Raw genomic sequence first — 10,658 nt, forward strand, 5'->3', positions numbered from 1 at the left:
GTAAACAGGGTAAGAATGGCACTGGTGATTTAACCAAAACTTTTTGCACCAACACTGAGATCAAACAGTTCCCCCAAAGGGAACAGACTAATAAATAGTCAAAATCCCCAATTTGTTTTACCAAAGGGGCAAGTGACATCAGACACTCAAGGATATCTGAATGTAAAGTTAACAGTGCATATGTCTTCAACAAGAGACTTGCCATTCCAATTTCTTTTGCTCCTATTTATTTTGCAAATATTCAGTACACCTCTGGAAGATTTTTGTAATATGAAAAAGAAAGGAAGGTTGCAGTATTTATTTTTTCATGCTTAAGTACAACAATTATGTAACAGTGCTGAGTTTGAACATATCCTCAGCCCCTTCTGCAGGAAAGCACAGTTGCACCCTGTTGCTAAGGCAGGACAGAGAAGTTGCCAGAAAAAAGCCTAAGCAAGCATCAGCAAACTGGCAATCAAATCTAGCTCTGCTTTGAGCTTCCAGACTCCAAACTCTTTCTCCAGCTTGCTGTCCCCACAATCACCTGCTGTATCCTTTAAACAGCTGTGAGCTCTCAGCTGGGAGCAGTATGGTGTAATGTCATCTGCTTTATTTCAGTCCAGGCTGCCTGTTCATGTTCTTCATCACAAATATCCCAGCGCACACATCTTTGCTGGGATCTGAGCTTTCTGGTTTATTCCACAGCTCAACCATTCCTGCCTGTCCACTTCTGTGTGACTCAGCACTCATTTCCCCACACCTGCAATCCCTCTCTAGCCTTTAGCACCTTGGCTCAGGACTTGGAAGCTGTTCTGACCCGCAGCCCACACAGGCAGGTTGTGCTGCCAAGGGCCTGCTAGTCTCGTTATCCCAGTCTGCAGGAACAGAGGGCCACTCTTGGATTGGCTTCCAACTTTCTTTAACTAGAAAGGGCACAACCAAGGTCTCATCTACTCAATGAAAAGGAAGTGTTCAAGGAAGCAAAGTGCCATAACGGATATACCCTATGTAATCTTAAAAGTCTTATGGGAATTATATCGATCCCAGCCCTCAAGTTAAGTCCGTGTATTTTTGATGAAAGGAGAGTTTTAGTTGGCTGGATTCAGCTGTGAAATATATGGTCTTGCTAAAAAGGAACATTAGCTCATTTACTTTGACCATGATATGAACCAAACCATCAATCTGGACTTGGATCTAGATAGATAGGACACCCTTCCAATTTTGCAAAGCCAGTCAGGACTCCTGCATTTGTCTATTCAGGTTAAGAGAGGTTCTATGTTCTTTATCTCTTCTTTGAAAGAATAAAAAGAGTTTTAAAATTCAGCCTACACTAAGCAGTATACTTTCATGCCACCTTGTCATCTTGGGTCTCAGTGTCTGGAATAGAAAAGACCCTTTAGTTAGTTTGCCAGACAAATAAATGGTAATAGCAGCAGTCAGCCATGCTAAATCCTGCTCCTGGGGGAAAAACCCAGGATCTGGCTGCAGCTACTCACCAAAGTAACAAATATTGAGTTCTGACTTTCAGAACTGTGCTGCATCTGTGAGGGGGAATTTCCTGCCTGAGGGAAAGCCATAAGAAGTTAGGTTGAAGACAAGGTTTTGATACCAAGTAGTAGAAACACAGAAGGGCAGAACTGTGAGAGTACTCAGTATCCTTTATAGTACCTCTTCTTCCTGCTGGCTTCCAGCATCTCACACATTATTTTGCCATTCTCAAGTCTGTACAAAGAGGGCTAAAAATTTTATACCTTTTTAATAACTTGAGCAACTTCCCTGAAACTTGCCTGCTGAGAAGACAGAAGGAAAACCTTGTTTTGCCTCCAAAGTTTGAAGCACTTTGGCTTGATTTGTGTATTTTTTGAAGAACAGACAGCAAGTAGGACTCCTGCCACTGTTATGACTGTCAAACTGCCACCCCAGGAACTGGCCTCAGCGTTGTCAGGCCTAGGGTCAAAAGCAGATCTGAGGCAAGCTGACACTGACATGCTTTTATTTCTGTGGCAATAGCAGAGTGGCAGCTTCATCTCACACAAGATGCCTATCCATTTTCTAAAGTGTTTTATGAACATTAATAGTTTGCAATGCCCTAAACTGATACACAGGATGGACCATTGTTCCATTATTGCCATTTCAGGGAGGCAGAGAAAATTAAGGGAGACGACAGACATAAGTGTTCTACACAAAACCACAGCAGTGCCTGAACTCAGACCCAACTTGTAAACCTTTGCGTGAAAGTCAGCAAATGTGCAGGTGGGATCACATGCCAAGGACTCACCAGTGTGATCTGGGGACTATTGTAGCCAAGTTTTTATTGACTTATACCCCATTTAACCAGATACTGGTTGCATTACCACATGAATAGTCAGCCTTGTTATAGGCACATGCTGCTGCAGACCCAGGAAATTTGGGCACCTCTGTACTATTTTCCCCAGGCTTTCACTAAAGAATTACTACGAACCAAGCTGAATGCTTCTTTATCCACAGTGTCAGCAAGTCGCAGGGTCTTATTCCTCTTTGATGTCTTATTTTCCAGAGGTGAAAAGAGAAAACATTTGAAATCACTAAATTTTAAACATTACATGTGATTTTCTGCATTACAGCCACTATAACATACCTATTTAGGAATTTTGCTCATACCATTCCTGAAGTGGCAGGAGATTTTCAGCTTACAGACCAAAAACACAAGCAGAGAGTTATCAAGAGTCCTTGCTTCTCTCATCTTAAATACAGTATCTTCCTTACTATTAATTCTTTTTGTTAATTAGTTTTCAGCTATTTGCTGCTCCCCCCCACCCCAGCCAACAGTGAACAGAGAAGAAGTGATAGAAGTTTTTTCCTAAACCTCTCTCCAGGAAATTACATTCATATCCATTAAAGTTAAGCAAATACACTAACATTTAAAAGGGTTTTGACTGTTTAAGCTAGCAGACACCCTTGAATGTCCATAGACTCCAGTGGTTTCATTCCCCATAGTAAACTCTCAGCAACTCAAAGGTTATTCCCTCATGACAGAATCACAGAAACATCCAGGTGGAAAAGACCTCCAAAATCAAGTCCAACTCTTGACCAATCACCACCATGTCAAATACACAACAGCATTAAGTGCCACATCCAGTCATTTCGTCAACATCTCCAGGGATGGTGACTCCACCGTCTTCCTGGGCAGTCTATTCCAATGTTTAACAACCCTTTCTGTGAAGGAATTCCTTCTGATGTCCAGCCTGAGCCTCCTCTAGCATAGCTTGAGACTATGTCCTTTCATCCTGTCAGTGGCAGCCAACCAATCCAGCCTGTCTAGATCCCTCTGCAGCATTGGGGGGAAAAAAGAACCCCAACACACACACACACAAAAAGCTCACCAAGCCACATAAAAGAAAAGCAATGACATTTTCATAAAACTTTGTTATGCTCAAATTAAAGCAACCAAAAACTCATTAACCATTCTCAGAAATCACAGTTCACACACTTAAAAATAACAAGCCCCAAAAAAGAACAAAGATAGGAAATTACAAACTATAAACACATTGCTTTTAATTACCCAGACAGAGGAGCATAGCAACCCCACTATTTCACTTACCCCATTCCTGGTGCAGCTCCCGTGGCAGGCATGTTGTGTTACATCCTGCCTACCCTGCTGAGCAACCCTCTGGCATCAGCACAGCCACGGCAAGCAGGGCAACAAACTTGGATTCAGGTACTCGGCCTCATCTTGGACTCAGCTGGACACTGATACACAGCTGAACATGTGGAGCTGGAGAAATACAGGTCACCTGCAGCTACTTCCCCTGTCATAATTTGTATGGTGTTCCCAAATTATACCCCACAGCAATCATGTAACTTCCAGCTCTTTGTGAAACAACTCAGAGCAATGTTGTATAAAAGCTTTGTTTCAGGATTCCCTTGGAAGCACTACATGCAGTAGTTACTACTCTAATATACATATACTTGCTCCTGGAGAAACTTGCCACTAGTCCCTTTGCCTTATGCTTCCCTTGGGTTTTCCACATGCCGGGCTGGAGCACAGCTCTGTAGCCAGCATCCTCAGCATTTCAGAAAAGCAGCAGCAGCACCCAGTGCATGTTGAAAAGGCAAAGAACAGCACAGCTCCACACCAACCACAATGGCAGAGGCTCTCCAGGTTCCCTGACCTCGTGGTTTCCAGCAACACTACCTTCTTACCTTCTCCTCAGCTCAAATCTACACAGAAGTCCAAAGCAGATCAAACTCCTCTCCAAGGTCTTCTATTGTGATGCAGATTACAGTCACTTTCTTTCCAAAGCCAGGTGTTCTGCTTTCTCAAAAGCCTTCAGGTAGCAAAGTCTCTCTTTGTCTCACTTTTAATCCCAACAGAAGCATAAGCTGCAGTAAGATGCCAGTAAAACCAAGGGGGAACCATCTGTTCTATTTTATACATCCTTAAGAGTCCTTCATTAATCCATTTGTGGTGCATCTCATCAAATTTTTTTAAGTTTTACAGCAAATTGTTTCCTGGCCCTGCAAAAAGCCTCACTCCACCCTGCTAGAGAAGTTGTGAAGTTAATTGCCACAGCTAATGGCTTCATGCAGCACCTGGGCTGGGGCATGGCCTGACATGTGCTGCCTTCCCCAGCACTGGGAGCCCCTTTTATTAGGGTGCTGGTCCCACCTGCTGCCCACACTACAGCACGGATGGAGGGACTCACCTCACCTTGCTGATATATCCCACATGGTAAGTCTTCCACGTGCCCAACCCAAGTCTTTCCCACACAACAGGGGATCTTTTATGCTACTGTCTTTCAAAATTTTATAGCAGCATGTCCTTCAAATCCATGTGGGGCTACCAGAAATCAGAGGGCAGGCATGACAAGCTGTAGTCACCTACCTATTCTACTCGCCCTTTTCCAGTCTATATAAAGCATCAGCAGTTTTCCCATTTTCCTCTTCCCAAGACATCATTCCCCACATTACCCAGCCCTGCATTCTCAGTATTCCTGCCCCCATATCTTCCAGCTGACTCTTCTTAAGGAGTACTTCCCTCCTCTCAGAAGCACACTGCCAGGCCCAAGCTTTTCCTTCTCTTCATTATTTGGTTTCTCAAGAGCTGGCAGCCTTGTTTTCAGCCATAGGATCATTTAGGATGGAAAAGACCTCTAAGGCTGTCAAGTCCAACCATTCACCTCACTGCCAAGTTCTCCACTAAACCATGTCCCTAAGTATCTCCTCCTCAATTCCCCTCACAGCAGCAGCAGTAGCTGCTGTGCCATTCCCTTCCCATACTGACATTCCATCTTTTTCCCATCCTTGTACCCAGTGCTGGGGACTTCACCTTTCAGACTCTGGCTTGATCCTGTTATTGCCAGGAGCCACATTTCGATTCCTGTTCATACAGTGATTCTCAGATGATCAGCTGAGCAGACTTCCCCCTCCTTTGCCCTCAGAGAAGACTGAACAGTGCCCAGAGGAGCTAGTGCCTTCCATATGTTCCCATCCTTGACAGAGTTTTTTAAAAAACTGGTTATTCTTGTTTAAATCATAAAACTACAACATTTTGTAACTTTAAAAAGGAAGTGATTGTTCACCACACAAGGGGAAAGCTCTCTTTGAACCATCTTTCACTTCACAAGCTAGAAATCACAGTGTGTCCATGACACTAATTACAGCATTAAGTGTAGAATTCAATTAATGTAAATAAAAGTAATTACAATAATTATTGCTACTGTGGTGCAATTATATTACTAATTGTGCCCTCTCAAATTATGATCACCCTGACTTGCATTTCTGGTATCAGCTATGTCTTTATATACTGCCTGCCTCCCTTCCCTTTCAAAGGGAGAAAGACCAAGAAATTTCCTTCTTCATGCACAGCCATCACCTACCAGCAATCTAACCAAGCTCTCCTGCTCTGACCTGCTAGTACAGATATAATAACATTAGTTAGGTTTAGATATTCAGGAGACAAATAGAGTAGATACAGCTGGGGACAAAGCAGAAATTGTGTCTCACAGAGTGCCTTCTACCATGTAGTTATGGATCAATTTTTTCTACCAATACCAGTATTTTCAAGTTTCTTGTAAGCCACAAACTGGGATGCAGCTTTACTTTGAAAATACAGAATAATGTTTCCTGAACCCTCTAGGCTGGAACTCTGCAGGTATTTCACACCCACACAGCACAAGTAATTACCAGTCAAATGTGGTTACAGCTCCAATTATTGCTCTATAACTATGTTTGTACCTATGTTTGTTCCTAAATCACAAGAAATATGCTCTGGAGAGGAAATCACAGTCCCGGGTACACCAGTTGCCTGAAGCAAACAGTTACACATCTACCCTTGCTAGGAAGCCACTTTCTTTCCAGAGGAAATAAGAGTGGACACAGAAGATGAGAGGGTGGAGTAAGGGATGTTATTTACGTGGGTGACATCTCAACACAGCATCGTGACGTGTCTGGACACCCACTGAGCTGACAGCTAAGAAGTGCTCTGAAGGTGCACTGCTGGGATCTGCCTTATAAATAGACTGAAACCTCTCTGTTGTGTCCTACTCTGTGAGCTTTCTCCCCAGCATGGCTAAGCAGTCAAGGAAACAGGATGTTAGTCAAGAAGTGAGGCTGCAACCCAGCAGCAAGTGATCAAAAAGTCTTCAAGAACTGATGACATACGAAGTGTTGTAGAGAGCACATTGAACCAGTGTAACATTATGGTGTTCTAAGTGCCAGTGATGCCTAGAGAGGCTGCCTGGAACACAGGCTGGACAGGGTGAAAGGAATAAAGTAGGAATTTATTAAAAGGCCTTCAAAGGATACACCTTGGGCAGTACAAAAGCCCGGCCTTGGCTCTACCCAAGATAGATGCAAGATAGATGACCAGTCATGAGTTTTCACACTTTTTGTTCTATTTACATATTGGGGTTAATTTTCCAATTACAGCTTCAGGTGAAGTCCCATCCTCCCAGATTGCTCTCCTTAATTCGGCCTTGTTTACACTTTTGGGCCCAAAGCTGCAACACTGTCCTTGGTTCTCAGGCTGGAAAAAATTGTTTTGTCTAACTAAACTGTGAAAAGAACTCACTCTTTATATAGAAGTTCAGAGTTACACACTAAGGCAAAATCTGAAAATATGAAAGCTAAAACTTAAGACATCACCAAGGGTTATCACTTTTCAGATGAAATATAAAATGCAGGTTCTGCTTGCTATGACCATTGTTAGCTTTTCAAAAGTCAGAAGCTATACTTTCAGTGCAGCAAAAGAGAGCAAAAGATCCTTATATCATCCATTTTTACTGTTTTGTGGAATTGTTTCATACTAACTTGTAGCTGCATTCTATGATTAGATAAAAAAAATAAAAAAGCCAAAAAGATGAACATGCAAAACTGAAGAGTGAGGATGTTGGTCTATGGCAGCTTTTATCCCAAAGATTTTAGAATACAGTCATGATAGAATAATTTTTTAGTTGTAAATATACATTTAAGACAGAAAACCCTGTGCCTAAAATTCACCATGCAAATATATACTTTTACCACTTCATGGAAGTACACCATCACTGTGTCACAAGCAGCTACTGTAATTTTGTGACAAAGTAGAGCTTTCTTATTAGGACTGACTGCATGGCTGTCCTTCTTCCTGCACACACTTTGAAAATGAACACACACTGCTGGATTTACCCAAGCCTGTACAGATCCCTCCCAACACAACCCTTCACCCAGGGACAACCCATTCCACCCCACAAGGAAGAAGGCACACACACTGCAAGCCCAACTGTACCATGTAGGTTCCTAAGCTCACATAACCATCTTGGCAGAAGGCAATTCAAATGTAAAATATTGTGTGTATGATCATATAAAGAAATCACTCTATGCTGCCTGCATAGCCAAGTTCTCCCTGAAGTATAGAAGAAATCTTTTACAAATACTTTAGTGAACAAGGCCCTTTGTTGTTATCAAAGGAAGTCATTCATTTAAGCTGCTATGTGATTTTTTCTTTATGGTAAGACAAGCAATCATAGGATTTGCTATGACTGGAAGAGCAATAAAAATAATAATTAGAAAAGGAGTAATTTTTATGGGTTTATTTTTGAAAAATAAAAAAGGGTCAGGGAACCTCGTCTAAATAGTTGCCAATTCATAAAATCTGTGTCTTTGATTTCTCTAATATACCAATGAAATGAAAAGTTAATAAAATCAGCTGAAAGAGGACAATTCCTCTGTTTCCACAGAGAAATATGTTATTTAATACATCACCATTCATCATGACTGAAGAGTTTTTTTGCACTTGGGTCTGCTGTTTGTAAAAGGAGTTTTAAAATCACATAATAACTTACTTCTAATGAACACTTACCTAATTGAAATCACTACTAAGATTTTCTCAAGCAAAAGGGCACCTGTATTATTTTACTAATAGCTTATTAAAATGGTCAAGATCTTCCTGTAGAATAGAAGTTATTCAAAATAAGTGAGGTAAAGAGACACTGTGATAAACCTTACCAGAGCTAATTTCAGTATATGAAAACCTGAGAAATAATTTCAAATTCTTCTTAACATCACACACAAATAGGATTCTCTCAAAGAAAAATGTTCTAAAATAAGTTGTCATTGCAAGAACAAAAAAATTTACAAATCGGTGACATAGCAATTTTTTTTTGTCTTACAGAAATAACTTGGAAATTATTTACCTTTCTCCAGTCAGTTTTTTTATTGTTGTATTTACTGTGAGACAAGCACTTTATTAGCTTTTACCCATGAACTGGAGAAGTGCATTTTAGTGCAGTTTATATCTCCTTTAGGCCAATGCCATCAAAGCCATTTTGTATTCTCTAGCTAACTAAGTCTGCTTGACTCATATAATCTTGTTTCATGTTTCTTCTAATTAGATTGGTGTTTTCACTCTTCAGCACTAGAGGAATGCCTGCTGCACATCATCTTCTCAAGAACTAGCCCAGCCAGAGACAAGTGCTGCTGTTTCTCCAACTGAATAAGGCTAGCTGGATATAAATACATTTTCTTCTTGTCTTTGATTGTCTATACCACTACTGTTCTACATAAGAAGATATCTGGTACAATAGCTAAATGCTTTTATTGAACAGGATTACAAGTTATTATTTTTTTCATTTTAATAACTCAGGCATTGCCAAGAAAAACTCCACAAAACATCACAAGGCTAATTTTGGCAACTTCATGGGTCTGATTGTGATTTAAAGGACCAAAGAAAGCCAGAAAGCAGGAGGCAATGAACAACTATCCATGGAGAGGGTCAAGGGAGAATGTTTACGTTTTTTGTCCTTAGAGTCAGGAACTATTATTTGTCTAAAAGAAATCAAATTTAGATCCTATGAATCCTTTAGAGTGCTTTCACCCAGAGCAGTAGTTAATAGCTGTATTATGGAGAATTACATCACTGCATAAATTCAAGCTACATCTTCCTTGCAGTTCACTGCCTGTGACATTCTGTATCTCCTATTTGTACCTCAATCCTTACTGTAGAACTTGCCTTTTAAATGGAAGAAGATGCAGAAACTGTGGAAAGTATTTAAACTAGAACAAAGCATTATGATCATAATATCAACCACAACACATGTAATTACATTACCTTCTTCAAAAGCACTGTAATAAGGAAAACCAAACAAAAAGGAGACCATATATTGGGTACAAAAGAAGTGTAGTATGGATTAAACCCTAAAAATAGAATGCAACCTTGCCTTTGACAGGTACATTATGTCTACTGCCAGTAGATTTATGGCTTTCTCTCTAGTCTTCATTCCAGCTACCTTTGTCAGCTTGACACACCTGTACATTTTGAGCTGAACTGCAAGATAAGGAGAGGAGTTTCTTCTCAGATTGTAGAGAGACAACTTGTGCATCAAGTGTAAGAGCTGTTAAGGCAACTACAGCATTCCTGGAAAGGATGGGGAAAGGATCCCTTGAAAGGATTCTTGACTTTTATTTATAGTAAAATAAAAGTCAAGAACTACAATAGGAATTTGGTGTGTATGCAAATATGAAATTATTTGCTGGCACCTACCAATCCAAAGAGTAATAGCCTGCAGAAGGAAATCCAAGTCAGTGCCCTGCTCTGCAAATCTTGGAAATCATAGGGAGTCCTAGAATTGGAATAGATGTATTTTGCATGTACTAGACAAGGATATACAGACAAACAGGCTCTTACAGAAATCAAAAAGCTTTCTTATGTGCTCAATATCCCACTAGCAGAAAAGGCAATTTGGTTTGTGACTCAAGCACTATGCTTAAAATCAGACTGTGTTCCATCTCTAGTCTGCTCTGTGACCTAAAAGTAGGTTATTCCAATGATTTGCTTGTCTCAGTTTTTCCTCCTTAGTGAATTAACAAACACCAAGTCTCCTTTGCAAATATCTGGATTTAAAGGTGAAAAGTACAATTCAGGCATATTATTAAAATAATCTGAAGAACTAGGAATGGTCACATTATTTTAGGAAGTCTATGAACTTCATAGTTACTATAACACATTATTGTCATGCACAAAAGCAACATTTACAAACAGCCTATATTCAAGAAATCAACAAAGAAAGAATTAAAGGAAAGACATGGTGGACTCTTCTTCACAGAAATTTAGAGAGCACAAAATGACTAATGAATGTTTTTTCCATACAGCAAGTATCATTGGCTACTACATTTACATTTTAACCCTTACAACATATTTTGAAGTATTATTTACAACTTCTGTG

Source organism: Pyrgilauda ruficollis, unplaced genomic scaffold (assembly GCF_017590135.1).
Source record: "Pyrgilauda ruficollis isolate IOZ18807 unplaced genomic scaffold, ASM1759013v1 scaffold65, whole genome shotgun sequence".
NCBI classification, from domain to species: Eukaryota; Metazoa; Chordata; class Aves; order Passeriformes; family Passeridae; genus Pyrgilauda; species Pyrgilauda ruficollis.